Source organism: Triturus cristatus, chromosome 1_2 (genome assembly GCF_964204655.1).
Source record: "Triturus cristatus chromosome 1_2, aTriCri1.1, whole genome shotgun sequence".
Lineage (NCBI taxonomy): Eukaryota > Metazoa > Chordata > Amphibia > Caudata > Salamandridae > Triturus > Triturus cristatus.
Genome location: NC_140580.1, coordinates 663,896,419 through 663,917,683, shown reverse-complemented (window position 1 = coordinate 663,917,683; position 21,265 = coordinate 663,896,419). Strand labels below are relative to the sequence as shown.

The 21,265-nt window shown below is 43.8% G+C and overlaps 1 protein-coding gene across 2 annotated transcripts in view; it reads right to left on the bottom strand.

Annotated features, from left to right (window-relative positions):
• Positions 1-21,265, bottom strand: part of OGDHL (oxoglutarate dehydrogenase L) — a 713,311-nt gene that overhangs the window by 528,083 nt on the left and 163,963 nt on the right. The gene's annotated exons all lie outside the window — the stretch shown is intronic.

Below are 21,265 nucleotides of genomic sequence, written 5' to 3'. Positions count from 1 at the left end.
GGGTGATTGTGTGTCACAAAATGCTCGACCATAGGCGCCCCTTGTACTTTGCACCTAATCCTGCTTGTATGCTGGAGAATTCTGGCTTTTGCTTTTTGGATGGTTTGACCTACATAGATAAGGCCACAGGGACAAATAATGGCATAGATAACCTGTGAACTGTTACAATTGGTAAACTGGGGCAATTTGTATGTTTTATTTTCATAACTGAAGCTATTCCCCTCCTGGCAGAGGTCGCATGCTTTGCATTGCCCACATTTATGGTGTCCCGACAATGGTGGCAGTCCAAAATAGTTCCTCAGATCTAGTTGTTTCGGTGGTTCAAGAAAGGCTCGTACTAACGAGTCTTTAATGTTTTTGCCCCGCTTGAATGCAAAGATAGGGTCTTGCTGGGTCATCAGTTCACTCGCTACCAGGTTCCAGTACTTTTTCACGATTTTTTTGATGTCATTGCTCCTCGTGTTAAATGTTGTGACACAAACGATGTTGTTGTTTGTGGTGTCTTTAGTTTTGACTTCTAACAGCTGTTCTCTTGGACAGTACCAAGCACGTTTTTTCGCTCTTTTCAGCAGACCCATGGGGTAGCCTCTCACCCTCAGGCGGTTCGTGAGGACGTCAGATTCCTTAAAGTAGTCCACTCTACGAGTACAGTTTCTTCTTAGTCTCAGGTATTGTCCGTAGGGCAAGTTGTCTCTCAGATTACGGGGGTGGTGTGAGTTGTATCTTAATAATGTATTTCGCTCCAAGGGTTTGCGATAGAGATCACAATACAAGAGCCCTTCCTCCACTCGAAAAGTAAGATCCAAGAAATCAATTGACTCGTTGTTGCTAGTCATAGTGAATTGTATATCGTTGGACCTGGCATTGAGCCACTCATAGAAGTTATTAAGCTCAATTCTATCCCCGGACCACACCATGATGACATCGTCAATATAACGTTTCCAAATTGTAATCTGGTTGAGAAATGGGTTTTGGAGACTGTATAGATGTTCCTCTTCGTAGTTGTCCATAAAAATATTGGCCAGGCTCGGCGCATATGTGGCTCCCATCGCCACTCCTTTACACTGGTAGTAGAAATGTTTCTGAAAAATAAAATAATTCTTTTTCATTGCGATCTCTAAGAGTGTGATCAAAAAATCGGTCGGGATCCAGTGGGGTCTCTCTCGTTCATCCAAGGTAGTTCTGATAACTGCCAAAGCTTTGTCTTGAGGGATTGAAGTATATAGTGAAGAGACATCCAATGTGACGAGCAGTTGTGTTTGTGGATCGAATTCCTGCCCCTCCAAAAGTTGGATAATGTGCATAGTGTCTCTCACAAAAGATTTTGTTTTGGGTACCAATGGTTGCAAGAAATGGTCGATAAATTTGTTCAGTGGTTCCAAGATTGAGCCGCAACCAGAGACAATTGGTCTGCCTGGTGGTTTCAATAGTCGCTTGTGCACCTTAGGTAACGTATAGATTGTGGGGATACGAGGTTCTTTGTTGTTTAAGAAATCATGTTCGTGTTTGCTCAGGAAGCCACAGTCCAGTCCATGTTTGGTCACCTGTTGAATCATTGATTGTATAGTCGGTGTTGGATCTTTTCTGATTAATTGGTAACTTTCTGGATCTTCCAGTTGGTGTTCAATTTCATCCACATAATCCTTGGTGTTCTGTAGTACCACAGCTCCACCCTTGTCTGCTGCTTTGATAATGATTGAGTCGTTGCCGCTCAGGGAACGTAGTGCCTGCTTTTCTTCCTTGTCAATGTTAAACTGGATGTATTTTCTCTCATTCAAAAGTTGCATGGTTTCATGGAGAACAATCTTTTCAAATGCTAGAATTTTCTCACTCATTTGGTAAGCATTTGGGGTGAAAGTTGAAGCCGGCCTAAAGTTCGTCGCTGATGGTGCTGGGTTGAAAGAATTTTTGCTAAAGTAATATTTCAGCCTGATTTTGCGAAAGAATTGTTGGAGCTCCAGTTTTACTTGAAATGAATCAGGTATAACAGTAGGCACAAAGGACAGTCCTTTAGTGAGAACATTTCTCTCAGCATCAGTCAAGTTATGTGTTGACAAATTAATTATTGGTTCTTTGTGATCAGTTGTAATGAGCTTATTTAGACCTTCGATCTGATCTGTTGCACCAGTAGTGTCAGGTAAAGCTCTCAGTGGTGCTGTGGTATCTTCCGTGTCAGTATTGTCAACCACAACTGTCTGTTGTACTCCGCTGTCGATGCTCTGTTCAGTGGCAATACTCATCATATTCTGATTCGGTAACAAAGCTTCGTTGTTCATGTTATCAGTGTTGGTCAAGACACTCTGTATCTGAGTATTAGCACTGTTTCACTGGTTTTCAGTGATGGTCAGAGTACTGTATATCTGAATAGTAGTCGGAGTACTCTGTGTCAGGATGTGTGCACTCGGGCTACAGATATCTACCACCTGTATGTTTGTCTCCGGGTTGATATTTCCCCGTGTGTTTCCGGTTGGTAGAAGCGAACACGTGATGTTCCTTGTTGTGTATTCCTGCCTCTGTTCCAACCCCTTGGTCTTTCCCAATTCTGTGCTCTGCCACCGCCCCTGTTGGTTTGGCGGTAGCCTTCCCCTAAAAAATTGGGGCCTTGGTTAGCTTGATAACAAGTGGAGGGTCTGTCTAGATCCGTATCAGAGCCACTACCAAAGGAAGAATCTGAGAAGGTTTTGAATCTCCTGGGGCCCTGTCTGCTTTTATTTGAGAAGAAACCTTGACTGTCTTGCTGATAATAATCGTCAGATAGGTAAGGATATGTGTTGTTCTTATCGTAACTTCTTATGTCCTTAGCTAGTTTATCCAACTTCCTATTCAGTGTGACTGTATTAAATTCTGCCAATGTTTTTTCTGCCCGCTCTAGAGCTTCTCTAGCATTAGAAAGAGCTCTGTCCTCAAGAATCTCCTTCTTAAGGTCAGAGATTTCTTGCGTAAGTTTTTTAACGTACTCAATAGCAGTCTCCACACCGAGAACCATCCAGTGTCTGGAGCAGTTATTGGCCACGTAGCTGAATCCTTCCCTGAACTTGGGGATATCTATGAAAATTGCTGGTTCGTTGCGTACTTGCAATCCCTTGGGAATTATATTTGAGGACAAGTACTTGGTTAGAACGTGCCCGTGAAGGCTTCCTGAGCAAACACGAACATGATTTCTTAAACAACAAAGAACCTCGTATCCCCACAATCATTACGTTACCTAAGGTGCACAAGCGACTATTGAAACCACCAGGCAGACCAATTGTCTCTGGTTGCGGCTCAATCTTGGAACCACTGAACAAATTTATCGACCATTTCTTGCAACCATTGGTACCCAAAACAAAATCTTTTGTGAGAGACACTATGCACATTATCCAACTTTTGGAGGGGCAGGAATTCGATCCACAAACACAACTGCTCGTCACATTGGATGTCTCTTCACTATATACTTCAATCCCTCAAGACAAAGCTTTGGCAGTTATCAGAACTACCTTGGATGAACGAGAGAGACCCCACTGGATCCCGACCGATTTTTTGATCACACTCTTAGAGATCGCAATGAAAAAGAATTATTTTATTTTTCACAAACATTTCTACTACCAGTGTAAAGGAGTGGCGATGGGAGCCACATATGCGCCGAGCCTGGCCAATATTTTTATGGACAACTACGAAGAGGAACATCTATACAGTCTCCAAAACCCATTTCTCAACCAGATTACAATTTGGAAACGTTATATTGACGATGTCATCATGGTGTGGTCCGGGGATAGAATTGAGCTTAATAACTTCTATGAGTGGCTCAATGCCAGGTCCAACGATATACAATTCACTATGACTAGCAACAACGAGTCAATTGATTTCTTGGATCTTACTTTTCGAGTGGAGGAAGGGCTCTTGTATTGTGATCTCTATCGCAAACCCTTGGAGCGAAATACATTATTAAGATACAACTCACACCACCCCCGTAATCTGAGAGACAACTTGCCCTACGGACAATACCTGAGACTAAGAAGAAACTGTACTCGTAGAGTGGACTACTTTAAGGAATCTGACGTCCTCACGAACCGCCTGAGGGTGAGAGGCTACCCCATGGGTCTGCTGAAAAGAGCGAAAAAACGTGCTTGGTACTGTCCAAGAGAACAGCTGTTAGAAGTCAAAACTAAAGACACCACAAACAACAACATCGTTTGTGTCACAACATTTAACACGAGGAGCAATGACATCAAAAAAATCATGAAAAAGTAATGGAACCTGGTAGCGAGTGAACTGATGACCCAGCAAGACCCTATCTTTGCATTCAAGCGGGGCAAAAACATTAAAGACTCGTTAGTACGAGCCTTTCTTGAACCACCGAAACAACTAGATCTGAGGAACTATTTTGGACTGCCACCATTGTCGGGACACCATAAATGTGGGCAATGCAAAGCATGCGACCTCTGCCAGGAGGGGAATAGCTTCAGTTATGAAAATAAAACATACAAATTGCCCCAGTTTACCAATTGTAACAGTTCACAGGTTATCTATGCCATTATTTGTCCCTGTGGCCTTATCTATGTAGGTCAAACCATCCAAAAAGCAAAAGCCAGAATTCTCCAGCATACAAGCAGGATTAGGTGCAAAGTACAAGGGGCGCCTATGGTCGAGCATTTTGTGACACACAATCACCCTCCTGACAGCATCAAATGGTGGATCCTAGAGAAAGTCAGCACCAATGTTAGAGGTGGTGCAATTTCCGGGACCTTAAACTACAAAGAGTGTAGATGGATCCATTTGCTCAACTCTGTACAGACCGGGTTGAACGAAATTGAGGAGACTGCAAGACAGATGGGGCAACTTTAGCCTTTAAATATCTCTAGGGCTATGGGTAATACTGCAACATGATTCCTTTGTGCATGCCCCTGTGTGCCGCTAGGGACACAGACCACGCTGTGCCTTGCTTTGACATAGACCAGGTTGTGCTATAAATTGAGGCAATCAGATATGTCTTAGAATACTTTGCATAGACTCCCATGTTTGAAATCACCTGTAATCTGATCAAATGTATATCTATACAATACTTTAATTATTGAATTGTGTATTTAAAACGCTTGAGATGGTTGGCACACTATTAGATAAGAATTCTAATTTTAATTTTAAATTTTTATGTATTCATTTCACCAATACAGAAATAACATAGGTCAGATGCGTCAAAACCACCCGTAATTCTGTTGACCTTTTAAATGTACATAATCTCAACATTCTCAAATGTTCACATGAACCTAATGTTTGCAGAAAAGCCATTGGTGTATTAATAATTAATATATAAGTTTTTATTCGTTGATTATATCATCTTCACTAATGCCTCTTAAACACCCGATGTATGTAAACAATTTGAATACATGTAGACAAGTCCTCACTGGGCCACCTTGTTTCATTTCTAACGTAAATTATATTAATGCAGGATTTGTTGACATTATGTTCGTAATCCAATTGATATACCATGGATTGACACTCAATTCACTCTTTGATTTTAACTATGCGAGTCATCACGAGACCGCTCCTAATTATCACTGGTCGCGCTTAAATGGACAGCGCTGTGTTAACAATTTCCAGTAACGAAGGTTTGACGTCTTCGACGTCGCCCCAATCTGAGTACACACACCGGGGCCCCTAGCAACGAAAGCTTGACGTTGTTACGTTAGCAACGTACATTCCAGCCAATCCGGATCCCCCACTACAACCAATCAGGACTCAGAGGTCGGAGTCACGAGCGTTTCTTAGCAACCGGCACATGACGCGACCGCACGCGCCAATTCCAACGCGCCCCTTTCTACATTTAACTGACAGCGCCTGTCACACTCGCTAACAGACTTCGCGAATGACAGGACGCTTGCCTGCGCGCTGCTGATTATGAAGCATTTGCTGGAATCGAGACTAACTCAGATGGTGAGTGCGCGCCAAGTCCTCCCCCCCCCCTCCCTGAGTCAGCCGCCTTGCCTGGTTGAACTTGAAATCGTGACTGAGCTCATTTATTTATTTTATCTTGACAGTGAATCGTCCCTCTGGAGGACTAAACTTTGTCTATGCTCACGCATTCCCGCACAGGACGACTAATCCCCAACGCGGATTTGTTCAAACAATTGAACAGAATTCACGCATTTACCAAGTGAGTCTATCAATCTCTCCTCAATCACGCGATCACTTTATTAGCCACGACAGGGCTTTTATTAAATCCTAATTTCTTGAATTGATTCCTAACCAGGGAGAACAGGATACAACTGCTCTTGCCTCCCTTTACATATCGCCCTACAAGCGACATTGGGCCTCCTACTTTTGGTGAGTCTCCACCCTGCATGCACATTTTTAGACGGCATTCAGTCTCTCGAACGCACCTGACCATATTCCTTACTATTTCATAGGCTGTCACTCCCTGTCCTGATGAAGACCCGTATTGACTAGCGAATAACGCTACCTTGGGTTGAAACGCCGACACTTGTTGAAGGATCAGTTGGAAATACTCTGCACAAAAGACTGATTCAATCGATCTGCAGATTGTTTCGATTATTCGCTTAAACTGGCCTTTGTAAATTATCAGTACCTGCAAAAAATCACACTGTATATATTACGCACTTCTCACCACAGCACTGAGCACTTTATGTCACTTTATGCCACTTTGTCACAACTGTGTTTTACATTTGACAGCCTTTGTCATTAGTTATTTATGAATGATGCAATTCATAAAGCCTTTTTGAAAAACTACTTATGGTCTCTATGTGTGTTCGTATATGCATACAAATGAAGTTTGTTTCTTGAAGTAATACTGTTTACCCGACAGAACCGTTTGTCCGTTGGTGTTGAGCTGCTCCGGCTGTAGAATCACTGTTGTCGAGCAGCCGCTGCTTCAGCGTTGAAGGCGAAGCGTCGGTTCTGATCGGCGCAAAGTCGCCAATGCATCAACGTCGATGTGGAAAAAGCTGCAAGAACACTTCTGAGGCTCAAAACTTGAAGAGGGCACCTCAGGCAAGGTTAAAACTCACAGAAGGCAGAGTCCAGCTGCACCAGCAGAATTGCAAGCAGTCTTTTGTGTCCCAGAGACTTCAGAAAACAGGCAATACGCCAGCAAGCCCTTAGAGATCACTTGGAGGAAAGGCAGAGTCCAGCTCTCCTTCAGCAAAGTCAGGGAGCAGCAGGCATCAGGCCAACAAGCTGAAAAGAAGTCCTTCCAAAAAAGTAATCCCTCTGAGTCCTTTAGGCAGCACAGCAGTCCTTCTGTCAGAGGTTCAGTTCAAGATCCAGAAGTGTCTTGATTTGGTAGGTTCAGAGCCCCATTACTTGTACCCAAAAGTACCTTTTATGGACGGGGTGACTTCAAGGAGCTCTCTGAAGTGCACAAAGATCCCTTTAAACCCAGTCCTATCTGCCAGGATATCTGTGGCGGGTAAATCAGTGCTTTGTGCCTGGACAGGACAGTATCCATTGAAGTGTAAGTATCAGCCCCTCTCATTCCACTTTGCTTAGGAAGACACATCAGAATGCAGATGAGGGATCAGAATGCAGATGAGCCTCACCCTTCTGTGTTTGTGGCTGCCTAGAGGAAATGCGCAAAGTGTAACTGTCACCCAGTCCAGACATGTATTGGAGACTGGCTTCAGGCACACACAGCAAAGTTATGAGCAGAGACTCGTCCACTTTCTAAAAGTGGCATTTCTAAAATAGTAATTTCAAATCCAACTTTACCACTAAAGAGGATGTATCATTACCATTCCCAAAGTTATGAAACATGATTTAGCTACTCCTTTCTAATTAGGAATTGCAGCTTAAAGGTGTTTTAAGGAAATACTAGTGCTAGTCTATTAGAGGAGTAGGCTAATTCAGCTGTTTGTCACTACCTGGACGTGTAAAACTTGAAAGTACATGTCCTACCTTTCAGTTACACAGCACCCTGCCCACAGGGCTTTGTGGAGCCTACCTTAGGGGTGACCTATGTGTATAAAAGGGGAGTTTAAGACTTGGCAAGTGGTTGTAAATGCCAGGTCGAAGTGGCAGTAAACTGCACACACAGGCCTTGCAATGGCAGGCCTGAGACAGGTTTAAAAGACTACTTGTGTGGGGGACACAACCAGTGCTGCATGCCCACTAGTAGCATTTAGATGACAGGCCCTGGGTATATGGTATACTACTTTACAAGAGACTTATAGGTAAACTAAATATGCCAATCAGGTAAATACCAATGTCACCATTTTTTAGGGGAGAAGCATGTGCACTTTCGCACTGGTCAGCAGTTGTAAAGTGCTCTGAGTCCTAAGGCCACCAAAAAGATACAGCAAAAAGAATTGCAAACCAGGCAAAAGGTAGGAGGGAAGACCACCCTAAGGGTGACAGGTCTTACAGTCTACAACATCACCCCACACCTACTTCACAACACCATTGCAAATACACATCACCTTAAATTCTCTATTAATTCACAGCGTCTTTCCTGCCTCAAATTTTGCGAGTGGCACCAAGTTCACAACCTCATTGATTCCAAGTACAGCATGGTTTTTCTTACCTTGGGAGAAACAATACATCTGAGAAAAACTTGATTAGGAGCTCTGACTGTGGTCAGCCATTGGGAGGTGCAGTAAGATGTTTTTTGTCTCGATAGCAAATGCAGGCCGTAATAAAAGCCAATACAGAGGAAAGTCAAATGTCCAACAGGAGAAGCTACAGTTCAAGATCCCTTTTACCCAAAAGTTGGTGCAGATTGCTGCTTGGTCCTTGCTCGAGCCAAATAACATCTTCTCATACTACGGCACGAGAACTAGGGACAGATTAAATATCCTTGCCAGAAAACAAAAAACAAAGCAACAGCTGAAGGATTTAACACTGAAAAAATTGAAATGTAACTTCTCAAGCTCATGGCACATTTTGCCATAGATAGAATTCTGTCAGGCAGACAATAAGTCTTTAAATCTGATGTATGAAGGAACTGTTGGGTCTAGAAGTGTTGCCTCTTTGGGTCTATGCCACCAGAACACAGGAGGCTACTGATGAGGTACTGCACCTTGGCAAATAGTCAGCTTACAGCACTGGCTATTGGCTTGTGGGGCACAATTCTCCCGCATCAGTCAAGCCAGTTGTGAGAAACTGAGTTCCTGGATGAGGGGGTGAAACCATTCTCAAGCAGCAAGCACAATCCTAGTCAGGAGAGGCACTAGCAAAACCCAAATTATCCTATGCTCAACCCTCTGGTAGCTTGGCAAAAAGCAGTAAGGCTTAAATTAGAGGCTATGTGTAAAGCATTAGTGCAGCACTTCACATAGTAATTACGTGAAAAAACAACACATGAAAAGTTACACACCAATTTAGAAACATGGATCAAACTTTAATGAATAACTCAAGATGAAAACAAGCAAGATCCAATCAGTAGAACTGGAGATATGCAATTTTAAAGATTTAAGTGAAAATAGCGCCAAAAAGCCCAAAGCGCCACTCGTGGCTATCTGGTTGTGCAAGAGAAGGCAAAAAACACAAAGTCAGGCCAACTGCAATGTAGCGTGGGTTGGTTAGTCCTGCTGAAATGTTAACATTCTCAATCCAGTGCAAAAAGCCCAGCATGCAAGAAGCAGGGAAGCGCCGAGGATGGTCGACAATATAGCACGAATAGCAGGCCTGGCGTCACGAAAAGTTGCTGCAGTGCGAAGATCTTGTTGTCGTCACGAACGGTCGGGCCGGAGCATCAGGTGCCACTCCCCGCAAGCTGTCGATGATGTAGCACGAAGAGTCGAGTTGACTAAACTTCACGTTGGCGGACAGTGCAAGCGGCAAGGTTTTGGTGCCAACGCGCCCATTCGCAGTCACAAAAAGTCCCAAAACTTCAATTCAGCTCCATGGAGACCACACCAAGGATCCAGGACCTGAGGGGCACTACTTGGGGATCAGGGGCTTACTCCAGCTGGATCTGTGTGCTGGTTCAGGTGGTTGGTATTATTATTGAAGTTTTGTACAGCGCATTGCTACCCTGAGTAGGGTTTCCCAGCGCTATGTACTTCAAGGTATATCTATCTGAAAAACGGACGCCATGAACATCTAAAAACATCCAGGTTTTTAACAGCTTTCAGAAAACTGAGAGCGATTGGCAAGATCTCAAGGAGATCGGTAAGGAGTTCCACAGCTAAGAACCCAGGTAGGAGAAATCCCGGCCCCCTTGATGGGTTTTCCTCACTCTTGGGACTCTGGAAAGATTTTTAAAGCAGGATAGCAGGGCACAGTTTGGCTTGTGAGGCGAAACCAGAGATCTAAGGTACTTGGGATTTGAGTCCGCCATGAGTTTGCACGTGTAGCACAAGGCTTTAAAATGCATTTGTTTCTCAACTGGAAGACAGTGGCGATCCTGTACGGGTCTAGCAGGTGAAGTATGCTTGGGGGGAGGGTGAAGTAAATTGCTGCTGCATTCTGGAGTATCAGAAGCCACCTCAGTAATGCCTTCGTGACCCCTAAGTAGAGCATATTTCCATAATACAGTCTGGAAGTAATCAATGATTGGAGTCACTGTTCTCTGAGCTGAAACAGGGAGGCAGCCAAGTATTTTCGTTAGCCATCTCAACACTTCGAAGCAGGAGGCCGCTACCTTGGTAATTTGATGGCTCACTGAGAGCTTATTATCCAGATAAAAAACAAGATTTTTAACAACATGGACTGGGTTTGAAGCTAGACCTAGAGCGTCCGGGCCACAGATCAGGCTCCTAATGGTGGGGTTGGTTGCCCACTAAGAGAATCTCAGTCTTGTCCCCATTCAGTTTGAAGGAATTACTGTTTATCCAGACAACCACTTTCATGAGGAATCTATTTTAGGCATTTGCCCTGTGAATTTCATTAGATGACAATGATACCAAAATCTGGGTGTCATCTGCGTAAGAAGAAAGCAAGAGACCGCAGCTCTCTACAATCACCCCCACTGATCTACGTAAATATTACAGAGGGTCAAGCTGAGCGTAGAACCCTGCGGAACACCAGATAAAAGAGGATAACACTTTGAGCAATGTTGTTTTGTGTAAACATGGAACAAACAGACTAGCAAAAAATTATCTTAGCCAGGTCAATGCTTCACCCTGCACACCTATCTCATCTAGGCTAGCCCTGGGAGTCACTTTGAGAGTCCTTGGTTCAGGCACAGGTCCAATCCCTCTGTCTCAGACAGAAGGACAGCAGGTCAGCAATCCAGCAAGGCAATAGTCCAGCAGGGTAGCAGTCAAACAGAGTAGCAGTCCTTTCAGCAGCACAGCAGTCCTTCCAGGCTGAGTTTCAGTAGGTCCAGAGCTGTACTGAAGAGTTAGTGTCTGAGGTCCAATATTAAACCAGGTGCCTCCTGTGAAGTGGGAGAAACTTCTAGAGCAGTGGTTCTTAACCTGTGGTCAGAGGACACATGGGGGTCTGTGAACCCTTCTCAGGGGGTCCATGACCATTTTACAAAATTAAATAATATTAAAATAAATGAGTTAAAATTAATAAAGTACATACAAATAAAGAAGGAAAACTGCAAATTTGAAGACACTTTCTATATTTAATTGTGAATTTAACAAACTATATTAATATTTGAGCATGTATTTAATGTATACTTGTTTTTGTATTTTTGTGGATTGCTTTGAGGTTCAAATCCTAGAAATTGCTTTAGGGCAGGGGTGGTACCCAGCTTCCAATAATGGCTCAGTGGGGGTCCCCTGATTCCATTAATGATTCAGTGGGGGTCCACAGAAGTCAAAAGGTTAAGAACAGCTGTTCTAGAGATTTCCCTTTGAAGTGTACAGGTTTCCTGCCTTCTCTGCCCTGGCTCCACACTAATTACAGGGGGTATGCAGCCCCTTTGAATGGAGGTAGGACACAACCTATTCAAGTGTAAGTAGGGCTGTGCTTAGCTCCGCCCTCCCATCCTGCCAGTGATGGCCCATCCAGGCACAGCTAAGCTCTCTATTGTATGTGGTTGTCTATGAGGAATACACAAAGCCTAACTGTCAGCTACACCCAGTTACGTTACCCAGAGACAGAGTGAAGGCACTAAATGGCTAAGGAAGGAAAATGGCAACTTTCTAAAAGTAGCATTTTCAAAATTGTATTTTAAATTCAGATCACTATAAGAGAGGATTTTTCATTACAATTCCAAAGACACCAAACGGTTACCTGTTCCCATCTGGTAGTTAAAGCTTATTAAATGTAATAAGGCAACTCCAAGTTTATCCTATTGGAGCGGTAGGTCTTGCAGTACTTAAAAGTGAATTCAAGGGTTTTTTCACTACAAGAATATGCAACTAAAAAGTGTATGACCAACTTTTTAAATACACTGCACCCTGGGCTGTCCAGAACCTACCCTGTAAATGAATCATATGTATTAAAAAATTTGATTTGGCCCTAGAACAGGGGTTCCTTTGCCAGGTCGACATAACAGTTTAAAACTGCACACACAAGCTGCAATGGCATACTTCAGACATGTTTAAAGGACTACTTAAGTGGGTGGCACAATCAGTGCTGGAGGCCCACTAGTAGCATTTCATTTACAGGCCCAGGGCACAGGCAGCGCCACTTTACTAGGGACTTAAATTAAACATGCCAATTGGTTCTAAGCAAATTCTACCATGTTTTAAGGAAAGAGCACTTTAGCACTGGTTAGCAGTGGTAATGTGTGCAGAGTCCTAAGGCTAGCAAAAACGAAGTCAGCAAAACAGGAGGGTTGAAGGCAAAAGGTTGCAGGGAGACCACCCCAAGGATGCCAGGTCTAACCTGTGTCCCCCCCAGATGAAAGTGAGGGAACAACCCAACCTCCTGGGAGTTTTAATCTCTAAGGCGGACAAACCTGGAGAGACCATTAACATTGGAGTAGTCTGTTACCTGACGGTCCTCCACCGTAAAGCCCATTCCTTGTAGGGAGATAGACCATCAAAACCGTTTGGGATTCTCACCCCTTAGGGGGGTGAGTAGTTAGGGTAGGGCCCAAGCGTGACCACTGCTCAAACAGGGGAGAGCTCTAGGTGGGGTCCCCCTACCTCAGAGGTCAGTTCCACTCCATGTGATCCTCCCGAGGTTGCTGAGGCCCCTTTGCAGCCATAGGGCCAGTGTCCTTCCCCACTGTTGGTGCAGTGTGAAAGTGCCTGCACCTTTCCTACCTCTTGTAGGAAGAGGCGCTTAGCTAAGGTGGTTAAACGTATCTTTCGCCTGTCATGACAAGCAGTGGGTGCACTAGCACCAAGGTTGTGCTGGGCCTGCATCCAGCCTGCAAGTCCCAGTTGGCCTGAGCCCTTGCACCAGTGATGCTACTAGGTTCCCCCCACACCAGTCTGCCAAGACGGGCCGGTGTGCGAGTTGACACCAAGGAAGTGCTTAGCATGAATCCTGACCACCACTGTCGGCCGGATAGCACACGGACACCACGGGTGTCCTGGAGACCCAGGCTGCCGATTTGCCACTGCAAATTGGTGTGCGTGCTGGTTCTCATGTGGAGCCTTGAGTTACTCCCCTGTAAATTCCACAGCGTCTCCCTCAGCCTCACCCCAGACTGTGGGAGTTTCAGGAGTGGGTTTCCCACACCCCTTGCCCTTCCTCTTTTTGGCAGGCACATGGGCCATTCTTCCAGGCTCCAGGTTCTCCTGATTACCCTTTTGGGTGACCATCGACCGTGTGGTCTGGCATACCCACTCAGGCAACCCTATCATCAGCAGGCATGACCTGTCCTCCACCTCTTTCCAGATGGTGTGCTCTAGGTCATTGTCTAGCAGACAGTCCATAGGCATGGATGGACTCACAGCTACCATCAAGAAACCTGAGAATCTCCCCCATGCAAAGAGAACCAGAGCCACTGGATAGTGACTCTCATGGTGGTCAGCTACAATCACCGGGTCATGCAGGCTCCAGTGTCTCTCAGAACCTCTACCCTCTGCCCATTGATGGTGACCACTGCCTGTATTTCCAAGTATTACTAGGAATGTGTGTCTCGGTTACCATTTTTGTGTCACTCGGGGGCACTAGTGCAACCCTTACACTGCCCTCCCATACTATCTGGGGCAATCTCCTCCCCAAGTGCTACACTAGTCAGCGCCAGTGTCTGCCTACCAGTAGGGGACTGCGCCTACTTAGGACACTTGGCTTCTCCCTTATAGTGCCCAACCTGCTGGCACTCATAGCACTTGGGGGTGCCTTCCCTGAGGACTGGATTTGGAAGTCCTGACCCTTAGAACTAATTAGGGACCTTTAGAGAGCTCCTTGTTTTTATGTTTCTGCCTTCTTCTGGTGGGGTCCCTGCCTACCCTTGTGGTGATCCCCTCAGATATCTTCCTGTGGTCTGCCTCCTTAGCAAGCTCCCTAGCGTCACTGAGCTTACTATCAATCAAGTGTTGGCACAACTCTGGAAAACATTTCCTGAACACGTGCTCTCTTGCAAATAGATAATACAGCCCTTTGTAATCATTCATCTCACTGCCCTTCACTCAACCATCCAGTGTCTTGCAAAAGGAACCCACGAAATCCACCCAGGACGGCTGGAGCAGCTTCTAGCTGTCCCTATACTTCTGCCTGTACTTTTCTGGGGTGAGGCCATATTTCTTGACAATGGTTTTCTTTATAGGAGGACATCTCACCCTGTCCTCTTTCTCTAGGGCCAGCAGAGCATCGCTCCCCTCACTAGGGATTTGCTTCCAGAGGCTGGCCCCAATCCTCCACAGTGATCCTATGCATCTGTATAGCTACCTCATCAGCTTCAAACCAATTAACAATATTTCCCCCCACACCAAAGTCAGGCACTAGACTTTTAGGAATGTGGACACTCTTATCTCCAGAGGGCACTGCAGGTACACTGCCACCATCACTGCTGGACCCTGCCTGTCTGGCCTTGATATCCAGCTCCTCAAGACTCCTCTCATGGGCCAATCGCTTCAAAGTAATCCATGATCAGTTTTTCCCTTGCTCTCTCAGCCTTCTTTTTCTCTCCCTCCATTGCAGGATTCTTCCGCTCCATTTTTAACTGGGTATGCAGCCTAAATTACCTTTCAGCTTTCCTGTCCACCAGGTCCTCTGGCCACAGGCCTTGAGAAGACACACTATTCTCCGCTCTGGCAGGTAGCTCCAATCCAGGGAATATTTTATTCTCCCCAGCTAAATGCTGCTTCTCAGGACAGGTATCCAAGCCCTCTTGCGGCCTTGTACCCAGAGCCTTTTGGAACTCTGCCTTCCTGGTGCGGGCAACCCCCTCTCCTTACATAATTCATCGAGCTTAGCCACTGTGTAGCTCTCCATGTTGAGGAGTTTAAATTCCAATCTTGCAGGTGAAGCCCCAGACACAAATAGTCAGGTAGAGATAGGGTGAATTTGGAAAAAGCAAAAAGGCAAATCAAGGAGAATATAAACCTCCAATTTTTCTTAGATTATTTATTTGGGATTTTCAGTGTAACACAAAATCATGTTATGGCACTGCACAAACACAAATTGTAATCCTTACGGCTGATCACAAATGTGAGAAATTGGGTTCCTTGTTGACGGGGTGAAATTCTACTCAAGCAGCAACCCTAAATTAACCTGTGCCCTGGTAGCTTTGCACAGAGCAGTCAGGCTTAACTTAGAGGCTATGTGCAAAGTATTTATGCAGCACTTCAAACAGTAATACAGTGAAAACATAACCCAAGAAAAATCCCACACCAATTTAGACAAATGGGGTACAATTTGAAATCAAATCAAATGCGCTTTATTCGATTTCTTTAGCAATAAAAATCATAAAAGCACACATTTTTATAAACAAGCATTTTTCACATTATATTACACAATACAGAGTCATAAAAAAGATCCATATGTATTCACAGAACAATCCCAAGGACCTCACTATAATGAGCTTTACATTGTATTCCGGTATCTAATAACAGACCTTAAAAAGGAGGAAATAGCCATAGTAGTTTGTTCATTTTCCAGAAGTTGTAACCTTAAGAAAGCTATTCTACATTGTCTTAGGCCCCAACTTCTTAGGATAGGGATTAAAAACGTTTTTCTCTGTAAAACATAATATTTACAAAACAGTATACAGTGCAAAGTTGATTGTGTTGACATATCATCACACGGGCACAGGGACAGATTTTTTGACCAATCATTAGTTTTTGGGAAAGTAGTCATTCTAAAAAAAAGACCCACAACGAAAACGGGCTAGAAGCATACGACAAAAACTACTCTGAACCTGTACCAGATAGGGCTGTATCCCAAAGCATATTGTCATCAGATGGTTGTCCATGACTGTTTTCTTCTCTTTCTCTGCAAGCCATCACTTGTTCTCTAGGTGGTTCAGGCTATATGCTTTTAAAGTTTTTCTAGATATCGTTTCCATACTGGTTGGAGAGTCAAAATATTCCGGATGGCCAATATCGTGCAACATGCTTTTTATGTAACTGATCCATGGTATATTAGCCACCCTGTCCAAAATAAGACAATCCAAAATTACATCTCTGTTAAAACCTGTCTCCATAGAAACCCAGACCTTATGCCACTATAAGAGGGGATTGATTCTCATGATGTCAGAAATGTATGGAAGGCCAAGTTCCCTATAACAACTGAAAGTGGCAGTAGAGCTGGGGACCGCCTGCAGATAACGGATGAAAGTATTTTCACAGCGTTGAATTTGTTCTTCGTCTGTGATGCCCCAGATACCTGCCCCAGATGTCGCTGTTGAAATGCATTTAGATTTATAAATATCTAGTAACTCTGGCACGGGTCTGTCGCCTAGTTTCTTAGAGAAATTAATAACTGCTCCTATTGCTCTTGAAAGAGTTAGTTTCCTTGCATTCATAGCCGCTTTCCAGGAGCCATTCCTGTCAAAAATAATACCCAAATAAGAGAATCTGTCCGTGCTATCGATTTTTTTATTATCAATGAAAATGTCACATGTTTTACTCCTTTTTGTTCCACAACTCATTGTATAGGTCTTACTGATGTTTACTTTTAGGCCCCTGTCTTTCATGTATGTAACAACATTTGTGACAGTTCTTTGTAGGCCTAGCTATGTCCGCGCCATGATAACTGCGTATTCCGCATACAATAAAATAGGGACAGGGATATTCTTAATAGTTGGGTAGTCTTGTCGATGTTCAGTCAGATGTTGTCCTAAACAATTAATATATAACGAGAAGAGGAAAGGGGCAAGTATGCACCCTTGTCTCACCCCTTTATTTATACAAAACTTGGTTGAACACTCCCCCTGTCTCCCATATCGAACCCTCGCCCCTGCCCCCCTGTACAGTTCCTTAATAAATAATAGCAAAGGTGGATCAATATCCATATCTTTAAGAATGCTCCACAGTTTGTCATGTATAACACAATCGAAAGCTGAACTTAAGTCAACAAACGATAAGAAAAGTTCACCCTCCTTTGCTAGTGTGTATTTACCTATAATTAATGATAAGTTAAGTCCCTGCTCGGTTGTACCGAGGCCTGTGCGAAATCCATATTTGATAACACTCCTGTCTCTTCAGCCCATGTCTGAAGTTTATTTAAAATGACCCTCCCTGCAACTTTCATAAAAGCATCTAATAAAGAAATTGGGCGATAGCAGCTTGGTTCATTTCTATCCCACTTTTTGAATATGGGGATCACAATTGCGTCCTTCCAGGTAGGAATAAACCTATGACGATTACAACTAATTAGGACATTTGTTAAAAGCGGGGCCCATAACCCAATATTAGATTTATAAACATCCACTGGGACGCCATCCGGCCCCGGTGCTTTCCCAGGGGCATTCTTGGTTATGGCCCTAATAACCTCCTCAAGGGAGATGTCAATGTCTAGGGGAAATACTCTAGACTGTATATTATCTTCAGTCCCCGTTACCACTGTCATTGTCTCATTATAATCAGTGGTCTCATCGTTGTAGAGCCCCGCGAAGAATTCTACCCACTTCTCCTCCGTGATTGCTATGTCAATGATATCCGTCTCCCTATTCATGAAAAAGGGAGCAGTGACCGCTTTCCAAAAACCAATGTTGTCTTTCTTTATACATGCCTTTTTAATTGTGTCTTCCGTTTTTTTAATGCTAATCGATATAAAGTTCCGGCCTGTCTTACTTCTTCCTTACATCTAGGTTCACTATGCAGGACATTTTTCAAATGGGCATGCGCCTTGCTACATTCTTTGTCAAACCAGCCCTGTGATTTGTACACTCTTTGTCGCTGCTCCCTCATTAATAATTTCCGGGCCTCATCTGTTATCTTAAGAAAGGCATCAAAAATTTCTACATCGTCCCTAGTCTGTGAGAGACATATTTCTATATCATCCAGTTAACTTTTAACTAATTATTTAAGGAAAGCCACAGAGTCCACTTTTGCCCAATTTAAAGTGTACCCGTTTATACTAGCAAGATTAATATTAAAATTATAATGTGTATCCCTGTTTGTACCTCGTCAGCCCTCTTACCGAGAGATCTAGACTAATCGGGTAATGATCACTCATTAAAATGTCAAGGGTTTTACAGGTGGAAATGTTGCAAGAATACCTTTTTGACATTAAAACAAAATCAATGATTGAATTACAACCCCTCCCGTTAAAAGTAGGCTCAAAAGGTACAGGGGGTAGGCACAGTTCATTAGCATATCCCAGATAAAATTGGAATACCATTTCATTTAACAGGTCCCCCATAGTTGTATGCGAGAAATGAGTCGGTGTTTCTTCCTTATCCTCGCCTAAGCCACAGATACCCTGTTGACTATATTGGCACAAGAAACAACCCATATAATAAGCATATCCCCAGGCATTTTTTCTTCTATATTTTTCAGAGTTCGACAAAGGTCTGCAAGAACATTTGTCATCACCGTTTTGGGGATATTATTGTAAAAATGTATTAACACTGTACCCTTTTCTCTACCCATACTCACTGTTAAAATCTGGTAATAATCAATCACACTTACAAGTTTCACATTAGTGACCCCTGCCACGTTGGAGACATAAGTGCATAAACCCCCTTTGTTTCGCCCCGGCTTGCTAATACTGGCTGGAGTGTTAAAGGTTCAAAAGCCATTTATATGATTTTCTTCAGTTACCCAGATTTCTTGAAGGCAGATTCAAGAATATTCTTCTATAAAATTTAACCACTGGGGATCTCTTACTTTAGTTGATAATCCCGCAATGTTCCAAGTTAATATTTTACACGGTTTAATGGTGTTTGCCTTGAGCTGCCCCCCACCTGCAGCGTTAGTTGTCATATTTCTCGTTTGGGTATCCCTTTGCAGAGTCGATGTTATTACTTTAGTAGGTCTATTTCTGGTTTTGCCTTGGGTTTTAACTAGGTTTACGTATCTGTCCCCGCCCTCCATGGTGAAGTCTGGGTGCAATATGCAATCTCTTGGGGTACAATTTAATTTAGAAATTAAGACTGAAATGATGAAATTTCAATCAACTGAACGAGAGATATGCTATTTTAAAGATTTTTAAGTGAAAATAGCACTGCAAAGCTTAAAGTGCCACTCGCGGCTATCTGGTCGTGAGAGACTGGGAGAAAGCCACAAGTTCAGACCAACCGCAATGGAGCATGGGTCGAATACAGGGAGCAGGTTAGTCCCGCTGAAATGTTACCTTCTCAGTCCAGTGCAAAGAGTCCCATATGCGGAGGAGGGGACCGCGGGTACCAGGGAAGTGTCACCGACAGTTGTCGCCTTCGTACGAAGATCCTGTTGTATTCGGGAACAGTCAATGCTGTAGCACAAAGAGTCGGGTTGGAGGAACTTTGCGTTGGCAGACAGTTCTGGCAACAAGATTTTGGCACAACGAGCCCGTTCGTGGTCGTGAAGGGCCCAAAAACTTCACTTCAGCTCCACTGAGGTCACACCAAGGGTCCAGGACCTCAGGGGCACCACCTGGGGGCGAAGGGCTACGCCAGTTGGGTCTGGGTGCTGGTTCAGATAGTTGGGAGCCTGTAATGTCCCTGTGGATCTGCATATGAGGATAGCAGACTAGCCCTTAGGGTCACTCTGAGAGTCCTGGGTTCAGGTGTAGGGGACGATACACAAAACCTAACTGTCAGCTACACACTATCATGAAACCCAGAGACAGACTGCAAGCACTAAACGGCTAAGGCAGGAAAATACCAACTTTCTAAAAGTGGTATTTTCCAAATTGTAATTTCAAATCTGATTTTACCATAAGAGAGTATTTTTCATTATAATTCAGAGACCAGTAATGAACCAGGTTACTCGTTCCTATTTGGAAGTTACAGCTTATTAAATGTAATATGTTAACTCCAATATTATCCCATGGGAGAGGTAGGCCTAGCAGTAGTGACAAACGAATTTAAGAGTTTTTCACTACCAGGACATGTAAATTAAAAAGCACACGTCAAACTTTCAGAAATACACTGCACCCTGCCCTCTCCGTTGTCCTGAGCCTACCCTAGAGGTGACTTATATGTATTAAAAAGGAAGGTTTGGGCATGGCAAAACGCTTCTTTTGCCAGGCCAACATGGCAGTTTAAAACTGCGCACACAGGCTCCAGTGGCAGACCTAAGATGTTTAAAGGGTTATTTAAGTGGATGGCACAATCAGCGCTGCAGGCCGACTAGTAGCATTTAATTTACAAGCCTGGGGCACAAGTTGCGCCATTTTACTAGGGACTAACAAGTAAATTAAATAAGCCAATTGGTTATAAGCCAATTCTGTTTGGAGGAGAATGCACAAACACTTTAGCACTGGTTAGCAGTGGTAAAGTGCGCAGAGTCCTAAGGCCAGCAAAAACAAAATCAGCACAACAAGAGGATTGAAGGCATAAAGTTGAGAGGAAATCACGCCAACGATACTAGGTCTAACACCAGCCCTTTGTAGGACACCGAAAGAACAGAGACAGAAACCAAATGGCTGACACTGTCCAACATTAAGGGATGTTCTCTATGTTGTGAGATGCTGGTGTGCAATAGACATACAATCTACAGCAGCAGCACCCCAAGTGGTCCAGGGCCTCAAAATCGATTTGCAAAACAAAGATGTTACTATCTCACACTAACGGCTCTGACAAAAGTGAGTGAATTAGGAAACATATGCTTATATTTTCCTTTTCAATGTAATGCGAATCGCGTGCCATTCAATTAAATTGAATTTATACTTTTTCCCCTGTAGGCAGTGGTTTATTGAAAATTACAAAGCTTATGCACCTGTAACCCCTAATATTTTCTTCACAGTGCACTTTAGGATCACTTCGTCTCGGACTGCGACCTGTGTCTATGCAGGGGTCATAATTATGAGTGGGGTAATGAAGTCTGAACCCTCGTAATTTTCCCCAAGTATTGACAGGTTAATCCTTCGAATATACACCAGATGGAAA